Source organism: Dreissena polymorpha, chromosome 15 (genome assembly GCF_020536995.1).
Source record: "Dreissena polymorpha isolate Duluth1 chromosome 15, UMN_Dpol_1.0, whole genome shotgun sequence".
Classification (NCBI taxonomy): Eukaryota; Metazoa; Mollusca; class Bivalvia; order Myida; family Dreissenidae; genus Dreissena; species Dreissena polymorpha.
Genome location: NC_068369.1, coordinates 17,921,421 through 17,943,010, shown reverse-complemented (window position 1 = coordinate 17,943,010; position 21,590 = coordinate 17,921,421). Strand labels below are relative to the sequence as shown.

Below are 21,590 nucleotides of genomic sequence, written 5' to 3'. Positions count from 1 at the left end.
AACGATTAAACGATGAAGTGTTGGAAATATGAAAACGGACAACATTCGCGATTAAGATCTGTTTACAAATACAGGTTTGATTGTATGTAGTTTGTCTCGTCTCATATACGCATTTATTTTGGTTGTAGATATATCTTATATGTGTTCTGAGAAAATAAAATCTTGAATGTTTCTCTAGATTGCTTTGCATACTTAATACTTCGCGTGTGTAAACAAAATAAAACGAAAAGGTATATGTTGATTGAATCTTGGTGGTAACTTTAGGGTTATTTGTCATGCAATGCATTTGATTTGTGCATGTTAGCTCTGCGAACTAACATATCAGTGGATTAAAGTACATTACAGGCTACATATTCGTTGGCTATTTAATCTATATATTATATAACAATAATGCTTCTTATTATTTTTTGTATTTTCTCTCCTAGTGAGAATTTAATCTTCGGTCGAGACAATTGTATTTTGCATGTGTCAAATTAAGATATTTTGATTGAGTTTGAAGATACTGATTGGATATGGTATAAAACCATGCAAAGTTACAAGATATGTATTACAAGAATGAACTTCTCTAAGATGTTTGCTCTAAACCCATAAAGGGAACAACATCAAAACAAAAGTAAATGTTAGCTACAGAAGTTTCATGAAAACGGTAAACACACAACTTGTTTTGGAAACATGTAAACAATAAATTAATGCAAAAAAACAAGTGCATGCGAAATTTGCTCTATTTATTATTACTTACTTCAGGAACAATTTCGAACCATTTCCATGGTAAACCTGAAACATACAAAAACCAAGCACATATTTAGCGAGTATCTCGCTGGTCAGACAAGAGAGAGAGGGAGAGAGAAGAGAAGAGAGAGAGAGAGAGAGAGAGAGAGAGAAAGTAAAGAGAGAGAGAGAGAGAGAGAGCAGAGAAGAGAGAAGGGAGAGAGAAAGAGAGAGAGAGAGAGAGATAGAGGAGAGAGAGAGAAGAGAGAGAGAGAGAGAGAGAGAGAGAGGCGAGAGAGAGAGAGAGAGAGAGAGAGAGAGAGAGAGAGAGAGAGAGAGAGAGAGAGGAGAGAGAGAGAGAGAGGAGAGAGAGAGAGAGAGAGAGAGAGCCTCGCTCTCTCCAGAGAGCCAGAGAGACCTAGCCTCTCAGAGAGAGAGACAGAGAGACAGAGAGAGAGACAGAGAGAGAGACAGAGAGACAGAGAGAGACACCCAGAGAGAGAGACACACAGAGAGACAGAGAAAGAGACGAGAGAGACAGAGAGAGAGAGAGAGAGAGGGAGAGAGAGAGAGAGAGAGAGAGAGAGAGAGAGAGAGAGAGAGAGAGAGAGAGAGAGAGAGAGAGAGAGAGAGAGAGAGAGAGTGAGAGTGGGGGAGAGGGAGAGTGGGAGCGCAAAAAATAGAGACAGAAACACATCAGAGAGACAGAGTGACATTGAACATTTTAATATATATATTTATCACATGCCATGCCCTGTTTCCCATGTAATATAATCAAAACATATATTTGTATCTTACACATGTGTAATATACTTTTTAAGCGTTTTCATTGGCTTAGTTTTCGTTTATTGACCAATCGCATTTTGTTATTTTGCTGAAATGACGTTGCAACGTCAAATGACGTCACGAAATGTAAACAACATTCGGGTTTTATCATTATGCTTGCGTAAATATTTATTTAATTTGCTCATTTAAAAGCATGTGATAAAAAAACATCTAACACTCATTGTCATATCATACCATATTTTATTAAACTCGTCCAGGAAATTCGTTAGTATGCTCGCCAAAGGCTCGCTTACCAACACAATTCCTGAACTCGTTTAAAAAAATATGGTATGGTATGACAACATGTGTCATATCTTATATATATGATATAAATACAAAACAGAATGCGTGCCATGTTTATAACATTGGTAAATAATCAAGCATCCATATAAGATGCTGAATGTAAAATAAAGGTACATACTTATTTAATATAAAATATCTATCATTACAAATCGGCCACCTTTTGTATTTTGTGTTCAAATAGCTTTCGTATTTCACGCTCATTCAGGATCGTGTTTTTAATTTAAAAAAATCATAAACAGTGCACAATAATTGTTCAACAAAAGTAATAACTTATCGGCTTCGGCAGTTAAACCTTTCAGCGCGTAATACTAAATTCAATAAATTAATACAAACTCTATGAGAATGTCATTATAGTATTACAAGTTTTGCAACCGCGTTTGTGTACATAATTTACGGTTCAATGCAGGATTTTATAATTCATAAACATTACACTATTTGTATACGTTTTAAGATATAATTCTGTTATAATTTGAAGGAAATTTATATAACGAATACAGAATGGTTTGGTGTGTTCCATCGTTAGAATACACGTGTTTCAATGATGGCTTTTTGGATTATTGACGCAAAGCGGCAATAATACACAGTAGCCAATCTTCAGCCTAATTTGCATATTACTGCAAACTTCGGAGCACTTCTGTCTACGCCGCAGAACTAACTCTCTGTTAACGCAATTTGACGATAAAAGCCGTTACCGAGAAAAAGTATCCGAATGTACTATAATCGATTCACACAGGCGATATTTTGTTTGTATATCTCTTTTTAATACTTTCCTATTGTTGTGAAAATGTTAGTACATGCGCATTGAAAATGCACGGAAATAGCCGATATGAAAATGCACGGAAATAGCCGATCATATCGGCTATTTCCGTTATTTAACGGTGAATAGGTTGTCAAATAGTGCGGGGTTAACATGTACACAATGTCTTGCTAAGCTTTTCTTTTTGAGGATATGTAGTAACAAAATGACAAACCCAATTATTTTTTAACGTTCAGTCTATCTAACGGTCACCGGGTCAAATCTTAGAAAATCCTAACAACCACAGAGGCACAATTTTAATCCAATCTTTATGAAACTTGGTCAAAATGTTTGTCTATGAAATCTGTGTTATATGAGGTAAAAAAAAACTAGGCCTAAGAGTCAAATCTTAAAAAATATTATAACCCACTGTAAATGCCACAAGTTTGATCCAATCTTCATGATACTTGGTCAATTTGCCTCATATGATACTTTGAACTAGTTCGAATCTGGGTCTTGTGGGGTCAAAAACTAGCTCACATGGTCAAATCAAAATAAAGATTTACATGAGCGTGCCACAAAAGCCTCTTCTGTGTATGCAGCAGCACGCAAACGCGCGTAAGTAAAATACGTGTTCTTCACCAGCTGGTCCGAGACTAGTAACACACTAAACATCGCAGTGGCGAAGACAGGGTTCAGAAACTTGAATGTTTTTCTAAATGAACTTAGTTTCCTTTTGAATCAGGGCCACGTTGTGAGATTTCATGTCAATAATCCACCAGTACTTTCAGTGCTTTGATTTAACAGTGTGCCTTTGCCTGGAATAAACAAACTAGCGGGCATTACTTTGCAATGATTCTTGCGTGTCATTATACCCGTGTATTCGATAACAAACATTACACCGCATACGTAAGTACAAATATTGTGAGTTGTATTTATATAATTCCGCCAAGCTGTGGAGGTTCATGTTATACGTATTTGAACTAATGCTACAACATTGTTTTAAGATATTAATATCAAACTAGCATGGTCGTTCTGAAGACCAAAAATTGTTCATCCTGCTTAAATGTGTCCTCAATTGTGTAACTTCTGTATTTCACTTCTGTATTTGAATACCAAGGGATATAACCCGTACTGTAGATTCTCCTCTCTTTGCGATACACACTGAACGGCATTTAATGCATAGACGCGAAATTATCTTTGTAATTGGAGTCGCGTTCTGATAAAACTGGGCTTAATGCATGTGCGTTAAGTGCCGTCCCAGATAAGCCTGTGCAGTCTGCACAGGCTTATCAGGGACGACACTTTCCGTTATTATGGTATTTTTAGTTTCAAGGAAATCCCTCCTAACCGAAAATCAAGTTTAGGCGGAAAGTGTCGGACGGACTGCACAGGCTAATCTGGGACGACACTTTGCGCACATGCATTAAGCCCAGTTTTATCAGAATACGGCTCATTGAATGAATAAAGCTATATTATTGAATACCAATTGTTAATTTAAAAAAAATGGAGCTATAAATAATAAATCATATGTACATGTGATTGGCTACAGTTTATATGTTTTTTATTAAAGCAATAAACATTATGGGTCACTTTTATAGTTCAACCACCTATTTTTCACTTATAGTCATATTCTCAAACACATTGATCACGGAAATGAAGGACAAGGGCGAATGTAAATATGTACCAACATTTTGTATAATGTTTTACCCATTTATGCCTAGCGTCTAAAAAAAGCTTTGGCAAACAGCGTAGACCCAGATGAGACGCCGCATGATGCGGCGTCTCATCGGGTCTACGCTGTTTGCTTAAAGGAATTTCTGTACAAAAAAAATTCTCAATATAGAAATGAATATACTAGACATCCCTAATTTTGGAAATAAATTGATCCAATTTAGAAGGGCGTGAGAGTCCACTTGGCATAAATGGGTTAATTATGTAATAATGTTATCGATAACAACATTGAAAAATATATATTGTAATTGGCTAGATCATTGTTAGGCAAATACGAAATTTTCAGTTATTATTAAAATCGAATATTATATATAACAAATATACATTTAGTGCATTTAGACGTACACGTACGTGTTACCTAAAACGTAAATAAATATTACATATTTATTTTCACGTTTAACATTTATCACATATTATTAAATTGGTGTCGAAATGTAATTACATACTTTTGTATCAAATATACAAATACAAACGCTAAGCATTATGTTTGAATGGTATTGTACATGGCTTGGTATTGACGTTATATATGATATAGGTGCACTTTTGAGATGTCAATTAATACAATTAACGCTGTTGAAGGGTTCTCCCCCCCCCCCCCCCCTCTTGACATATGAGATTTAAACTGAATTGAATGTGCTTAGTGTCGCAATAAGTAAGACTTGTGGGCATACTGACGTAAAATGTTTATAACCAACCACATTGATTATTGTTTTAAACCATCAGCTGTTCAGAGTATGTAGTACACACTCTCAAATGACAAGATAGTATAGTCACATTATAATATTGGATATTTTAACCATGAATTCAAATCTATTCGACGATACCACTTGAGATTTGAACATAATAAACAAACACGACAACTAATTAGTCACCGTAAAATTGCTTTTGTATTGGGGGTTTCCCGTCTAATTCGAAATAACAGGCAGGATGTGTGGACATGATTTGTATCTTCTTGTAAACATGCCTTTGCCTTAAAGATAATGATTTAATTAATACATGTTTACTTCTTTCAATAACTACTTAATCAACATGCAAAATACACAAACTTTGTTTACGTAATTCATTTTAGAAACTTCACTAAAATAATAGAGCGCTTAGAGCTCAAAAGTCGTTAAATTGGTATATCAATAACCATAGTACAATATAGTCACAAGAAAAAAGGAAACTGGGGTTTGAAATCAATTATTCTAATTTACTCTGCCTATCCCTATTTAAAATACTATACGAATATATCTAATCAAAATATTTCTTTGGTTTAAGCATTTCATATTATGAACATTTAATACATATCGTTTAATTCTTATTTAATCTTTTGAAAGACTGACGAATGTGTTAATGCATTGTGGTTACACTTTAGTTGGACCTAATTATTTAAGCATTTCGTCAGTTATATGGTCATTCTGTTTATGTATTCAGGGAACATATAACCTCAATAACAACATATGGTTTTCGTTTATCGTCCTCGTCGCTTTCAAATAACTTCTCATGACTTTGTGAACAAAAGTATGACATGTACTCGTTGATGGAATTATTGCGGTTATTTCAGGTGTATTTTTCATACATACAATTAGTTTTCTGCGCACTTCAGAGTAATGCGTTTTGCAAAAAAGGCACCAAAACTAGTATACAATGACCCGAATTGATGGATGTACAATTTGACAAATGATAGTTGTAATAGGGCTATGGAAAAGTGCTTTCACGACAACAGGAGAGTATATGCGAGTTTAATAGTTTTATGAAACTATGGAAGTTTACTATTGCAGTAATGCTTTCCTCTGTCTGTCAGGAATTCGTCTTGCCAGTCGATATATATTTTAGAAATGTACTGTATATAAAGCATCATTGTATGTAAAGCATAACTGTTGTTATTTTAATAATTAGACTTTTGACAACACCCGTAAACACTACAATATGAATTGTTTTAACGTATCAATACATTTTTACAAGATTCCCCAATGATGCACGTCTATCAACGAGCGTACCTATCGCTATTTACATTATTATTTAAAGTATTTAAAAAGTATAAAGTGGCATATGGACTATGATCAAACACGGGATGTATGTGAATTTAACATAACAAGGACTGAAATAAGGTTACACACGGCGACAAATCTAACCAAAACATACTCATAGCAAACACTACATTTAGCATACAACCATTATACTGATTAAATACCACTTTGTTGAATGATTTAATGCATTACGCTTAGCAGACCATTGCGTTGAAAACTACAATATCACACTAGCAATTCATTAAATGATCCTGCTTAAAGTTAGATGCCCATAATATCATTTTAAGCCGCCATGAAGTCACACATTGTGAAAAAAACTATCCATTTAGATATATATATATAATATTTATTTATTTATTTATTTTATCATTGAACAGTTGTTTATATATCAACAATTCCTACTGGTGGTGTTTTTTAACGTTTGCCTACATTTAGATATCTCTTATCAAAACACGACCTATACTTTTGTGTTGTCTCGGAATGTTTTTGCTCATCTAACATCCGGTACGAACAGAATCTGCAGACATGTGGTTTTTAATGGTTGGCTGGTTACTAATGACTTTTAAATTGCTTTCTAATTACCATCGTTCGAGTTCAAAAAAGTTATTGTTTTCTCTCCATTTTTTTTTATATGATATGAAATAGTAATTTTTCAAACATATTTAATAATTATTGGCTTAAAAAAAAATGGAATTTTATACAAACGTTTATACTTAACAAAGAGGAGACAATATGAAAATATTTTGAAAAAATTCTGTTCAGTAATATCATATGTTATTGTTCCTATGACATCGATATTTCTTTAATCGCATCGATAAAACTTGTGAATATGGATGTATATAATAATTTAAGATCAAAATCAAATGTTGATTTGACATGAGCATACGTGTTATAGTTAATGAACAGTTCGGCAAATCAATGCACTGATTATTGTTAGTAAAATTCACGGTGTACACGTGTAGTTTAATAGTTTAATATATCAATGTAGATATCGTACATTTACATTATGAATAGCACACATTCATGCTTGTTTTCAATCAGACCTATGGAGGCATTTCTGTAAACAAATGATTGTATCACAAATATGTTACCGTTCTCCTTTTATATAATGCTTGCAATTCTGATCTATCGCAAGCCGGAACATAACAACATGTTCAAGGAAATGTAACTGTACACATTGAAGACAGAAAACGGATTTGCTTGCCTTTCCATTTAATGAAAGGTCATGTCAGAGTCTAAATTGCTATTTGCTGAAGTGATTTCCCGCACTAAAGGTAACCTGTCAAATACATTTGGCCTACGTAACTTATACTTTGAGGAACTTTCACGATATCGTTTAATCAGCGCAGCATGTTCGCGAAGCATGGGGAAATAAATCAGGAAATATAAATCAATCCAGGTCATTTTGACCTAGATGAAGGTACCTTGATCGTAATGTTCATCTGGCTTACTCGTTTAATTAATTTTATCGATCAGCGTATTTATCACTCCAAGAGATGGACGCTGCGTTCTGATTGTTCTGTGTTCGAAAGGGATTTTATAGCATTATTTTGCTAACAGTATTATAAACTGACCTGCACACATTTCTAGTTGATTAATGATTATGATGGGTAAACAAGCTGAACACTGGTTGGTCTTGATGTTGTCATGAAACCTCAACGACACTTTCCACAACGGCAGGAATATTTTTGTCATATCATCCTATACAGGCGTTAATACTACAGCAATTCAAAATGTTGTCCTCAAACCAGACAGGTAAACAACAGTTTTATTTGTAAGGGGGTCTGCATTAAGTACGTACTTCGTATACTTAAGAAATTAATAAAGCTTTTTCAGAAGCAACACCGATATATCATTTTTAAACGTTAAGTTTTACATTCATTAGTTTTTATTATAAAATTGTTAAACACATGTGTCTCATTATCAGTAACAGAACCCTTAAAATATGCATTTATGAAAGTGCTAGGTATAATCCCCGAACCCATTTTGGCGGCAGCGGTAAATATATATATTAGTAAATTTAGTAAAACGTTATGAATAAAGTGTTCATAATGAATTTGTCCGTTAATTATCTTAATTGTGCACGTATGTGAATTGTTCGAAACTCAATTTCCGAAAGTTAAACATTGTGTACATGTGTTTCGATTATTTCTGAAAGATATGGATTATGACTTATTATTTTTAACATATTTATTTAAGCTCGATTGCATCGAACGCCTTAGACGTATTGGAACGTCTCGAGTGCGTTTGCTTTGATTTTAACCAGTACTTGGTGTAGACATGTGTTTTGAACATGTTAATACCGTATATAGAATGAGGAAGTACCTTCGATAAAAATAAAAAGTATACCACAACTCTATCAGATGTATCGAGAGTTCAAAGGCGACTATCAGACGTTAATATGTGTGTTTTATATGTATGCATCTAGTTCCAACTCTGTGCTACTTAATTCCTCTGCGTTCAAATCGTATATATACGAGTTTTATATCAAAATATTTATTTCCCAAAGTTTATACCATTACTTAAACTAGGAATGTAAAATATATGAGCAACGCCTTTTCAAAACCGTTTTTCACGCATGTTTGTAAACGGTTGTAAGAAATTAGCCAGTGCAGTCCGCTATTTCGGGACGAAACTTTTCGCCTAGACTAGATTGTTTTAGAATATACTTAATTGAACACACACACACATCAATTCTATGCGGCTTTCATAAGCTTATCTGGGACGAACTTAGCGCAATTATTTAGCTCAGTTTTTCCACGGCGTGGATGATATTAATGAATGCAACTGATACAATTAATCAAATTTGTTTCCTTGCAGATACGAAATAGACCTTATATGTCAAGTGGACATATTTATGCAGGATAGAGAGGATTTCCCGTCAGTGTACATACCGTTTGTTTATGAATACATTTGCGACACAACAAACAAGTATTATGTGCAGTCGTATCCTTTAAAACTGTAATTGTGTCAATTGTTCGGTTACACTTGTTCTTAATGATTATTAAATACAGGGGTGTTTTTTAATTTACCTTTTTATCTGCTTTGATAAATAAACATCGTGTAGGCTCGCTTCAATTTAATATCTACCGGTTGGACTGGGGCTATTCCGGCCGCGTTTGATATAAGACCAATTTTTCCAAGATGCGGATGATTTCATTATAAAGTTCCCCAATTCCCATCAGAAAAATACTGATGATGTTGCTCATAATCTTAAATCAGATAAATGTTGTATTATATTTCATACGGAATTAAATTACACATCTTTAGACAAATAGAAATTCCAATCGTGTAAAAAGTGTCATGTGTTTAATGTGTAGTATGTATTTATGCAGGCAGGCGGTTTAAAGCTTTACTTGATACTTTGATAGAGTTAAATTTTGGCTATCATGAGATTAATTTTTATTTATCCACGCTGGCGTTTTTATTTTTTATATAAATTAAAGGCATTTGGCCATTTGCAAATACAATCATCGACGATAAATACATTGCGAAAAACAATAACTTAAACAATAATTTAAGCTGGCATTATCGCCTTCGAACGGTAAAAAATATGGAATTAAATCCTGTTAAATGAAGAATCGATCATCATAATTAGCTAAACGTTAATCACAGCTATATCATTCGTAGTTTTATATAGCTAAATATATGTTTGCAACGAATGTTTTTCAATTTTACCGCTTTGCACTGTAATGATATAGTTATATGATACTAAAACTTTTTTTGAACGAAGGACACTTCAAACAAGTAAGATATATGTATATGTCAAGACGTTTGATTACGTCTAAAAAGTTGGTTTTCAAATTGGAATTCAGGTGTCCTATTTCCCTTACTATTATTCATTTTCTCAGTAAGTGTTACTCTACCTGATCCTGATCGTTGTCTTATTATACTTGATACTGTAACTTAACATAACAGTACTATACCTTTAAAGTTATTTAGAGCAGTTCCTTTAATCACGACCTATTCCGAAAATCACTGGTACGCAATACTTTTTGCACATGTTGAAAATTTCAAATTGCAAACCATTTCATTCTACATTGTCAGCACTACGAACTCCTTCTGAATAATATGGGGAAAAGCCCGTGAACTCTTAGACGAAATAAAATTACTATTTGGATGCGAATACCTTACAACAAGCTAACCGATACTCTAAAAAATGCACAACGAATTAGCGCCTTGTTCATACGATTGTCATAATATAACTAGAAACAGAAACAACCCACCGTATTTGATGTTGTCGATTGATCTTCTTCCGTTACTGTCCTTCCTCGTCCTACTCAGTTTAACAACCTTCCTGCTAAACCTCTTAAGATATTTGATGCTTGCACTTTAAGTACTAGTGCAATACACTTTCCATATTTTGCAATATACGTGTTATCACTTTATGTTAACTTAAATGAAACACTTGCTGTATGATTCGCCACTAACTGGTAAATTCCTTAACGTGTTCCCTGTGCGAAAATCTAATATGGAGTATTCATATAAGTTTCTAGTATTTTGTTTTCTTATCCACCTTTGCGTGTGTGCAATTCATATGTAATGTTCAAATTATAGTAATAATACAGTCTGTTTGAAACAAAGGCAGTTAATAGGCAGCTATATATTTTGTTAACATCTGTTCTCCGTTAATCACGTTTTCTAATTGTGTCTACTTCTAGGGCATATATATTTGTGGGATCTGCACAATTGCCTTAATTTTATTTCAGTTTAACCCATTTATGCCTAGTGGTCTCTCCCATCGATCTAAATCGGATCAATTTCTTTCCAAAATTAGGGATGTCTAGTATATGTATTTCTATATTTAGTATATTCCTTACAGATATTCCTTTATGCAAACAGCGCAGACCCTGATGAGACGCCACATCATACGACGTTTCATCTGGGTCTACGCTGTTCGCCAAGGCCTTTTTTCTAGACGCTAGGCATAAATGGGTAAACGCTTCTCATCAACATAAATATTGCAAAAGCCATATTTGGGATGTATACATACATATCTATATCCTCATTAATGGTGTTTATTTATGGAAATATACCTCCAGGACATAAATTAATGAACACATGCATGATCATTTGTATTAACATAGTATTGTTGAATGTCATTCGAAATAGAATTACCAAATCTTAGCATTACAGTCAACAGAAAATATTTACGCAATTAAAGTTGCCTTTTCACAGATTTTGGCATGTTTTGAAGTTGATAAATATAAAAATTGGATATAGAAAGCTCCAGTAAAGTTAGGAATAAAATTTAAAAAAAAAAGAAAAAAAGGTAACCCTCAGCGGGACTCGAACCACTGACCCCCGGAGTAAAAAGCCTGCGTCTTAGACCACTCGACCATCTGTCCGTTTAGAATACTAGGCGCATTTATACTTTATATAAGCAATCCTCGTAGTTTCCCAAAACATAACGACAACAACAGAACTCTCCAAATTATTTATTTGTTTCGCGTTGCAACGCTTTTCGGGGTTTTACATTGTCAAAAGATGCATATAATGGCTATTTTAGAGCATGGTAAATGTTCAGTAATACTGTTTCCTCACAAATATCATAACTTAAACGAAAATTTGCGAATCTGAAACAATTTTATTCAATTTTGACAATTTACCCAACCGTGAAAAGGCCCCTTTAATGTACGTAATGGTTGGGTTCTGCATCCTGCGTTTGTAACTAACTATGCACCGAAAGTGAAAAAAATACGGCTTTATATTACTTAGAACATAGTCAATCTGTAAATCTCGAGCACAAACTTTGTACATGGTATCCCTATACTTACATAGAGAAGGTATTCTTAATCAACACAATACAACCATAACTCAATCTAGTGTCTAGATGGCCTGATAATTAAGACTGCCTCCGCTGCTTCCCACATTCATTTGTAATTTCTTCATTTCTCAAGTAAATTCCGCAGCGTTCAATTAATCCATTAGTTAAACAGATATGCTAAACATATCATTCTACGGCAACCACGGTATATTATGAGTGGAAAAATTGATTCAAGCACAAGGTTTTGCAAGATATGTATGCGTGCATTCTAAAAATACCTCCTTTTTACGAACCTACAAAGTGTCTTAGATTCAAAACGATAACTGAAATTGATTGAAAAACAAATAAATAATTTGAATCGTTTGAATCGGGCACATGATAAAAATTGACAAGTTGAATATTGATTATATTTTTAGTTATTTTTCACATCTACAATATTGGATAAATAAATCATTAATTTATGGCTTATTTACAATCATGATGTTATGAAATAACCCCGGACTCATAACAATCGAATCAATGACTATACAGTTAGATGAGTTATTTGCAATATTATGTATTCGATATTCTGCAAATATTTATTGTAAATTCATCTTTATCAGTAATTTGAAACCCTGAGTATGAGGTAGTCAACATACATTTTAGAATTTAAGCATTTCAAAGTATGAATATGTGTATGTGTTTACCTGATGCAATGCGTTCTTGGTAATTTCAGTGGCACATTTTCGATTTTAAAGGAAATAGTTTTAAGCTGGTTTTGTGTTGATTGCTATTTATATTAAGTCGGATTACTCAAAGCCCAACACGATGTGGCAAAATAAATGCTTATCACAAGCATCAAATCATCATTTTTAACTGTGTTAACGTCTGTCGAAATAGAAATTAAAGTTCTCTTACGTTTGTTTTGCTATAAATACGTTGGTTTTGCATTTATATATACTCAGAATCCCTTGTTCAAAATACTACAATATATATTTAAAGTCTCTGTATGAACCTCACATATCAGTTAAAACCACTGAAACATTAAATGTAATTCTGACTGTGGTTAGGTTTTTGCATTTAACAAGATGTCCACAATTGCTGACGCACCATGTTAAAACAATAAATATAAAGCTCTTATGTTCGATTCTTGTTTATCGATCAGAGGCGTCAAATGTTGTTCATGGCTGTTGAACTTGTATGCTATTCCGTGTGTTTGTTTTCTTACTTTATATTTTTCGTTCGTTTACATGTATTTCTATACCAACGCATGAGATCAATGCGATATGTACCAACGCCGGATAAACCGTGCAAGAATCTGAAACTTTCTTTACTACGAGAAATAAGACGTGGTTCTTAAAATGGCCTATATTATGAAGGTTTTTTGAAGGTACAGTTTTAATTTGTTTTATATGCCAAACTGTTATTGCATTTATCATACTTGACTAATATAGATACTAGGGACAAATAGAAATTTATACACATGTTTGCGCTTAATTCACTTATTAACAAAACAGGAAAAGTCTCTCGTAAAGTGTGAGATATCGCGCTTAGTAGTTAACACGCTAGTAAGATATGGAAGGAATTTCGCAAGCAATGGCGTGTTAGTCCATTACCCCAAGCACTATTTGTTTTGTTTGTATGAACAATGATCAATTTTGTATGCAAATGCCATATCAAATTCAATCCAGAAACACAACAAATAATGCGTAATGCGGGTGCTTTTTCGATAAGTAACACGAACGGCTTGCTTACGTCTAAATGAAGATTTCGGCCGTTATCAAAACTTGTCGTTTGACCTAATCATTACCGGACCAATCTTATGCGATCAAATTGATAACGCTCTAGAATTCAAGGAAAATAATCTAGTTTTTGATTTATGACGTTTGTGATATTAATGGTGTATATTTGTTGACGCATAAAGTAAACTTTGGTAGAAAGCATTAGAAGGCGACAACAAAGAGAATGCTAGGTCAGCGTTGAATAGAGAAAAGTTTATGATGCGAGGCTTAGAACACCTATTCAACGTTAATCCTAGTTTCGTTTTTATCCTATTGATTTTTTTTTTCAACGTGAAATTTAACATTAATATATCTAATAACCTTAAAAATAATTAATTCATTCTTAAAAGCGCTTAAAATCTATATCTAACGAATGTAACCATGCGTAGTGATATACATTGTAGAATGTACATGTATTTGTCCTGGTACGCAAAATAGTCTTTAACAATTTCACACACAAACTATAAAACGAGAACAAATATCACCATATGCCTCGATTCAATTTACGCAGCATGCAAATTGTAACCCATTACGACCGCGAAAAGAAAATTGCTCCTAACAAAAAGATGTCGATGTCAACATACATTCACAGAGTCGTTCTAAACATAAATTATCAAAAAAACTAGACTCGCCTTTTATTGTCATGGACACTGCAGATTTTGATGGCGTCTAGATCTAGCCTTTACATCCTGTAGTTTGTAACCCAAACACAAGATAATCCGTAATACTTATATTAAGCTTTGAAACACTTGTTGCAAACGGGTTATTCTTACTGAATAGACAAATACTTTGATAAAATGACTAAGACAAAGTATTTTCATTAAAGAAAATACCCTAACGTTTATTCACATCAAAAAGCAAAACAATTCGAATAGACTACTGAACCAAAATACACGCCCATAAGTATGTTCTACACACACAATTTCACATCCAAATAGGCACGCACATTCTGAAAATCAATAACACGAATAAGCTAGATCAACATGTAGATAAAAATCCTTCGTCTCACCGGTTCCATCCGAGGTAAGTAGTCCATAGAATATGCACTTTTTCATAATTACACACAGGATTCATTAACACGAAAAATGCGCGTCTTCAATGTTTAATTTCCAGACATCGCATACTAGTTTCGTGTACACCAAAATATGACATCACATATTATTGTGACATTTTTATGACGCCGACAATCAGCAGATTCAGTATACGGATGGCGAAAAATTATGTCCCTTGACTAGATCTAAAAGTTGAAGGTCGTATAATTTTAAAGCTAAAGTTTTCTCGACTCTAGAGATTTCTTATGAAAAATCATTCAGTGGTAGAATAAAAAGTAGTCCGTGCACGCGACAGGTTTATTCAGCAAGGTGGGATAGAGGCTAGTCTATTCCGTGGGGTGTTATACCGTCAATGTCGCAGTGAAGATGGGATAAAAAAAGTGTTCTCTTCGGAAGATTGAACGCGATAAAGCAGCAGCAAGTAACCGTGATACGACAACGTCTACGCATATTTTATATAACGTGTGTCATTTTCGAGAATTTTTTAATCATAGTGTTGTATTGTTGTAATTTAAATACAATTTAGAGTTGTGCATGCTTTGATTTTAATAAGAGCGATCCAATATATCCTTTTTAAATATTGTCAATCAAATTAACGACATATTTAATCAGACCAAGAAAGGCGTCAGTAATGCAGTATAGGTGTCAAATTTCCAAAAACGTTCAAAAGAGAAACATAGCAACAACTTTTCACATTTAGCGAAATATCGTAACACGGTCTTGAATTGAAACATAATTCAAGTTCGCGTGTAGTAATCAATTTAAACAATTTTTTTTATAAAATGATAATATTATAGGAATAAATTTTAGGAAGCAAATTTAAAACAGGTTGGCCATGCAAATGGCGGCCTTTAACTCCCCTTACATCTTATTCCCACACCTAGGTTCTTTTTATGACATGGGTGGTACAACCAAGTTTTTTTGTTTAGGCAAGCCTTAAGCTAACGCATTAAGAGCTCTCTGATTCAAATATCACCGATAAATCGCATTGCTTGATTCAAACGTTTTTGTATATATGGAGCAATTCAATCTGTCTAACATCCCCACCAAAGTAAACTTTAACAGTCCACGTGCTGAGTATGTTTGTACTTGCTCATTTCATATATCCCAAGCGAATACTAATTTCAGACCGGGCTCCTGATAGTAAAAGTGCGTAGTATGTGTATTAAAGAAAAATCATAGGATACACTTTATTATCTTTTATTCTTTTATTTATGGGAATCATTTGAAATAGGCAAACATTTTATAATGCGATCAGCGAATTTGTAAATACACATTACTACACCAGTATGGGGCAACACAGTTCTGTACTCATCACAGTTGCAAACATGAACATGTTCCTCCATCAATACCATTTATTTGTTCAAAACATAACATTAACATATATAACGGTATGTATTAATTCCGATAATACAGCGGGATTTTGTAAGGTAATGTTGCTAATTATTGATCCTACTACCGTACAGTTCTTTGTCGATAATAAATCCACGATTAAGAATACTCCCTTTCTTTACATCATTCAAGCAAAGAACATTGAAACTGATTTATTGTCTACAATTACAGATAATCAAACCGTATTGCCAAGAAGATTATTTTCATAGTTATTTATATTCGTAGTGCATGGCAAAAAAAGGCTATAAGCGAAGCGTCATTGACATTTTTCGACGGAGGAAAATACGAAGCCAAAAGGAACGGAACCATTATGGAAAGGAAACGAAACACTTAATGTAACAAATGTGTGTTGTGTCAGTAAAGTAAAAAAAACACCATGACATTTAAACTTAAAATTTGCGACATTTTTAGTGATGTAGAAGTATAGGACGCGAAATATTGTGTACAAAATCAAGTTTTATTTGAGAGAAACTTAATAATGATACGAAAAGGAACAACAACATATTGCCCATATAATCTACATACTGCAGATTTAAATCGTCACACTGAATAAATGAACTTTGGTTTAAACTGCTTTTATTGCGTGACGTATAACCAAATTCGGTTTTATCATAGTGTGACACGCACAACGTGCCTAACACAACACAGCAGTATTCGAAAGCTAAATACTTATAAACAATACAATTTAATAAGCAACCTGTAATAAATTCTTCACTGCTTCATAAACCCTCGCAATAAATTCTTATTTTTAACAATACTGCCAATGGTTCAACATTCGCCGAAGCCGATCCTATAATAAGCATCCTTTGATTTGAAGTTTTGAATTTAATGTGCATCGTTTAATTCTATTGAAACAAGTTGTCTGTTAACGTCTTGACATTCACATTGAAATAAGTTTTGCAACAATGACTAAATCATAACATAACTTTATTCTGGCATAAAATAGCACAATGCATACTTACAGCCAACAATACAATTATAGCGTGAAAAGTGTACATGTATGTAGGAACAAGAAATATTATAAACATTAATCTGAGAAAGATTAACAGAGATGTTAGTGTCGCGCAAACAGAATTTGCATGGTAAATATTATATTTATTCACAACAATAACAAGAAAATTTATTTGCAAGTAGGTGACTTTGAACTTCAAAACATTCTAACAGTATGTATTCTTGTGTGAAATAATATACGTATACAACATCATATAGGGGTCCAAAATATACTTAAATATTCTTTGTAAGGTTAGAACTTAAATGGAGTAAAATTTAGATAAATTAAAACAATAATTATGGAGACAAAATGTTGTAGTATAGATATAAAATGAGTTACAAATAGTTCATTACACATCAATTAGAGCTAATTGTTTGCGTTAAAGGTAATTTGATCTTAAGAAAAATATGTAAATTAGTTGAAATAAGTTTTGCAACAATGACTAAATCGATGTACACGACAGAAAAATGTGATCAACACTATCGACCGTTGTCTTATTTACCAAACCTTATTTTTGGAAAATCACGTCCGCAAAATATGATTGAATTAGCAAGATCAATCAAGTACAAGCCGTCGTAACAACACACATTTAAAGGCCTACTTAGAATTTTTGTATAATTCCATAATTGTTTAATATTCAAGAGCTACATATCAGTATCATTGTGTTAAAGTCTGTGTTAAAAGAGATTTAACATAAGCACATGTTATATGTTATTAAATGGATACGTCCGATCAATGGTAGAAATTAATAATTAATAGCGTTAAGTTGTGACAATCTAAAGAAATCTTGATTTCAATCGGTGAGTTTGTAGAAAGTATAATTGTATTTTGTAAAAAGATCTTTCTTTGAACCGAATTTAAGATGTGTGTGTATCGTTGACACGGTATACTAGCTTATGATTCTGCAATAGATGTTGTAAAATCATGTTTATTATTTAACTACGTTTCGTTTGTTATCCATGTGCCTTTCATTGAAATTACTTACTGGAGAATTCAATTCTTCCTAAAAGGCATTGTTTTCTTAAAAAGTTATTGATAAACCATTAAGCCGGTAAAATACGGTTGCAGCGTCATAACTGCAAGACAAAACATGGCATGAAACAGTCACTTGTGTAAAAAGTGAACGACAAAACATGGCATGAAACAGTCACTTGTGTAAAAATGTGAACATTCCGCTGTGCACTAGTTTAATAAAAACGTGTTTTAATAAATCGGTCATGCGCTATATGTTAATGTCTGTTTCTTTAATCAATACTATCCAAATATAAAAAATGAAAAAGATAGATAATTTCAACCGAAACAATAAACGACATGCTATATGTAAATCGTTACAATGCCGATGCATAGTTATTGATGAAAAACAAGTGACGAGTATCCAACATCATGTCATGACGGTATTTCCGATTAGTACGCGAAAACTCGAGTATATTTCAATCAATGAGTTGTTAAATGTACATAACACAGCAATTAGTTCAGGTATACTTCCGCATAAAATATTCTAGAAAACATTTAGTCTTACGTGATCATGTACACGAATGGTATTAAATGTGTCATTTGAATACATCCTTTCAACAAAATTCTAAAATGAAATATGGGCATCAATTGTATACTTCGGCCCAACAGCTGATGATATTTCTACAAATGTATTGTGGTCTTAAAGGGGCCTTTTTACAGAGTTTGGCATGCTTTGAAGTTTGTCATTAAATGCTTTATATTGATAAATGTAAACAATGGATCTAAAAAGCTCCAGTAAAAATCAAGAATAAAATAACAAAAAGGAAAAAAGTAGCCCGCAGCAGGGCTCGAACCAGTGACCCCTGCCGTCCTGGAGTAAAAACCAATTAGACCGCTCGGCCATCCTGCCAAGTATGTATGAGGAACGTATTTTTAACTTTATATAAGCAATCTTCGTAGTTTCACAAAATTAAACGACAACAACAGAACTCTCCAAATTATTCAATCGTTTCGCGTTGAAACGCTTTATAATTTTCAGGTTTTTAAATCGTCAAAAGATGCATATAATGGCTATATTAGACCATGGTAAATGTTCAGTATTACTGTTTCCTCACAATATCATAACTAAAACGAAAATTTGCGAATCTGAAACAACTTTTTTCAAATTTGTCAATTTACCAAAACGTGAAAAGATCCCTTTAATATATAACATTTTTCTTTGCGTTGACGGCGTCGTTAAGTTATTTTAGAGACGTCTTAAAAGCAATACATTATCTACGAAGTAATAAGATATAAGAGTGTTCTAGATTTAGGAGTTTTTATGGAAAGTGCAATATAGACGAAGTTCGAGGATAAAACAACGATTGCACTAGACTCGCTTCCTAGGTTTGTGTTTTCACATTTATTGCGATATACAATGAAGACAATTTACACAACACTTAACATGGAAACATCTGAAAGTGCACAACTCTCGTGTTTGATAGCACTATATGCACACGAGGAGGCGATACAAATTAGTGCAAAAAACTCAATTATATATACATTTAAAAGGTTAATTTATTAATACGTGTTTATCTTTCGTTTAATAAAACAACACACAAAAAATGGGTTAAATGCTAGTGAAAAATAAATTTTCATCGATTTAAGTCTACCTAGTATTGCACGAATTTAATCTATTCCGATGAAATTTATATTAGTCAGATATTAACGCATATTTCGAACTGCAACTATAACGTTAGTATGTTACGGGATGTAGTGCATGTCGTATTCTGTATTGTAAAAGAGAAACATAATTGCCTCTCAATGAAAGACTAGTGGAAGGCTACCAGCATGTCTGCCCTGATCATGTTTTGTTGAGTTTGATTATATGTAACATCAAAGGTCACTGGTTTGATAACTTATGTTTGATTATATTCAATCAAGGTTTCCGTGTTTCGCCATATGCTTGCCACGTATATTTCGGTTAAACGTGTCTCTGTTAGGTTGTCTTATAGGGATTTTCTTTTGTGCATGCATAAAGCTGGTTCGTTGTAAAACGTCCGCAAATGAGCCATTATATGTTGTTGTTGTTTTTCGAATTAATATGAACATTACCTATAAATAATCTGCGTTACCAACAAAACATGTTCGCATCATACAGTATGCTCGATCGAACGCAATATCTTACTGATCACCGTATTTCACAAACTCATTTCTGGTATTAAGCCTTTTTTCGAATACGTTCCCTTTGTGTTGCATATATTAAAACGGAGACGTCTGGACCAGCTCTTGGTCATCAATCAAGGGAACTTTCTGACTGTGGAAATATTACTTTCCTCCTGGGTTGATTGATTGATCATCGACATTAACATAGTTCATGTCGGTATCTAAATATTTGTCATTGGGCAGTTGTCTTGCATAATTCGTCCCGGATTTAAAATGCAAAACTAGGACTAAACATTTAATATTATTTAGTTAATATACTCTAATTATTATACCTATTGATTTTAAAGTATATATCATCTAGTACACATTCGTCTGTGTGCATTATTCGATACATGAAATACTGTATAGAAATTGATCTTGAATGGCCTTAAAGGGGCCTTTTCACAGATTTCGTCATTTTTTAACTTATTCATTAAATGCTTTATATCGATAAATGTAAACCTTGGATCGTAAAAGCTCCAGTAAAAAATCAAGAATAAAATTTAAAAAAGGAATAGAACATTGCCCGGACCAGGTTTCGAACCAGTGACCCCTGGAGTCCTGCCAGAGTCCTGAAGTAAAAACGCTTTAGCCAACTGAGCTATTCCGCCGAGTACACGTACGTATCGTTTTTTATACCTTATATAAGCAATCTTCGTAGTTTCACAAAATTTAACGACAAAAACAGAACTCTCCAAATTATTCAATCGTTTCGCGTTGCAACGCTTTATAATTTTTAGGTTTTAAAATCGTCAAAAGATGCATATAACGGCTATATTAGACCATGGTAAATGTTCAGTATTACTGTTTCCTCACAAATATCATAACTAAAACGAAAATGTGCGATTCTGAAACATTTTTTTTCAATTTTGTCAATTTACCAAAGCGTGAAAAGATCCCTTTAAGGTCACTTATCATAAAAAGTCGTTCGTAATTTCACATTGATGTCTATGGAGTTCATCAATCCAAAAACAAGAGCTAGACAACATAGAAACACATAAATAAACGTGATTCCTCATTTGCTATGTTGAAAATATCATTAAATAGACGGAACGCGACGACCATGTCACAGTTAAGAACTTGAGGCCCCCGATTCTATTGCTATCAAACACTTTTGACAAGTACATGAGGTAGCTTAGAATTGGGATACGTCCACATCTGATATAAGCGAA

General features: G+C 33.3%; 1 protein-coding gene across 2 annotated transcripts in view; it reads right to left on the bottom strand.

The window, feature by feature from the left end:
- The window catches only part of LOC127860476 (muscarinic acetylcholine receptor M2-like), a 163,328-nt gene that overhangs the window by 81,121 nt on the left and 60,617 nt on the right, over nt 1-21,590 (bottom strand). For both annotated transcript variants that reach the window (XM_052398563.1, XM_052398564.1), the window contains exon 2: nt 740-774. The gene's annotated coding sequence lies outside the window, so the exon portion shown is untranslated. The remainder of the gene's footprint in view (nt 1-739; nt 775-21,590) is intronic.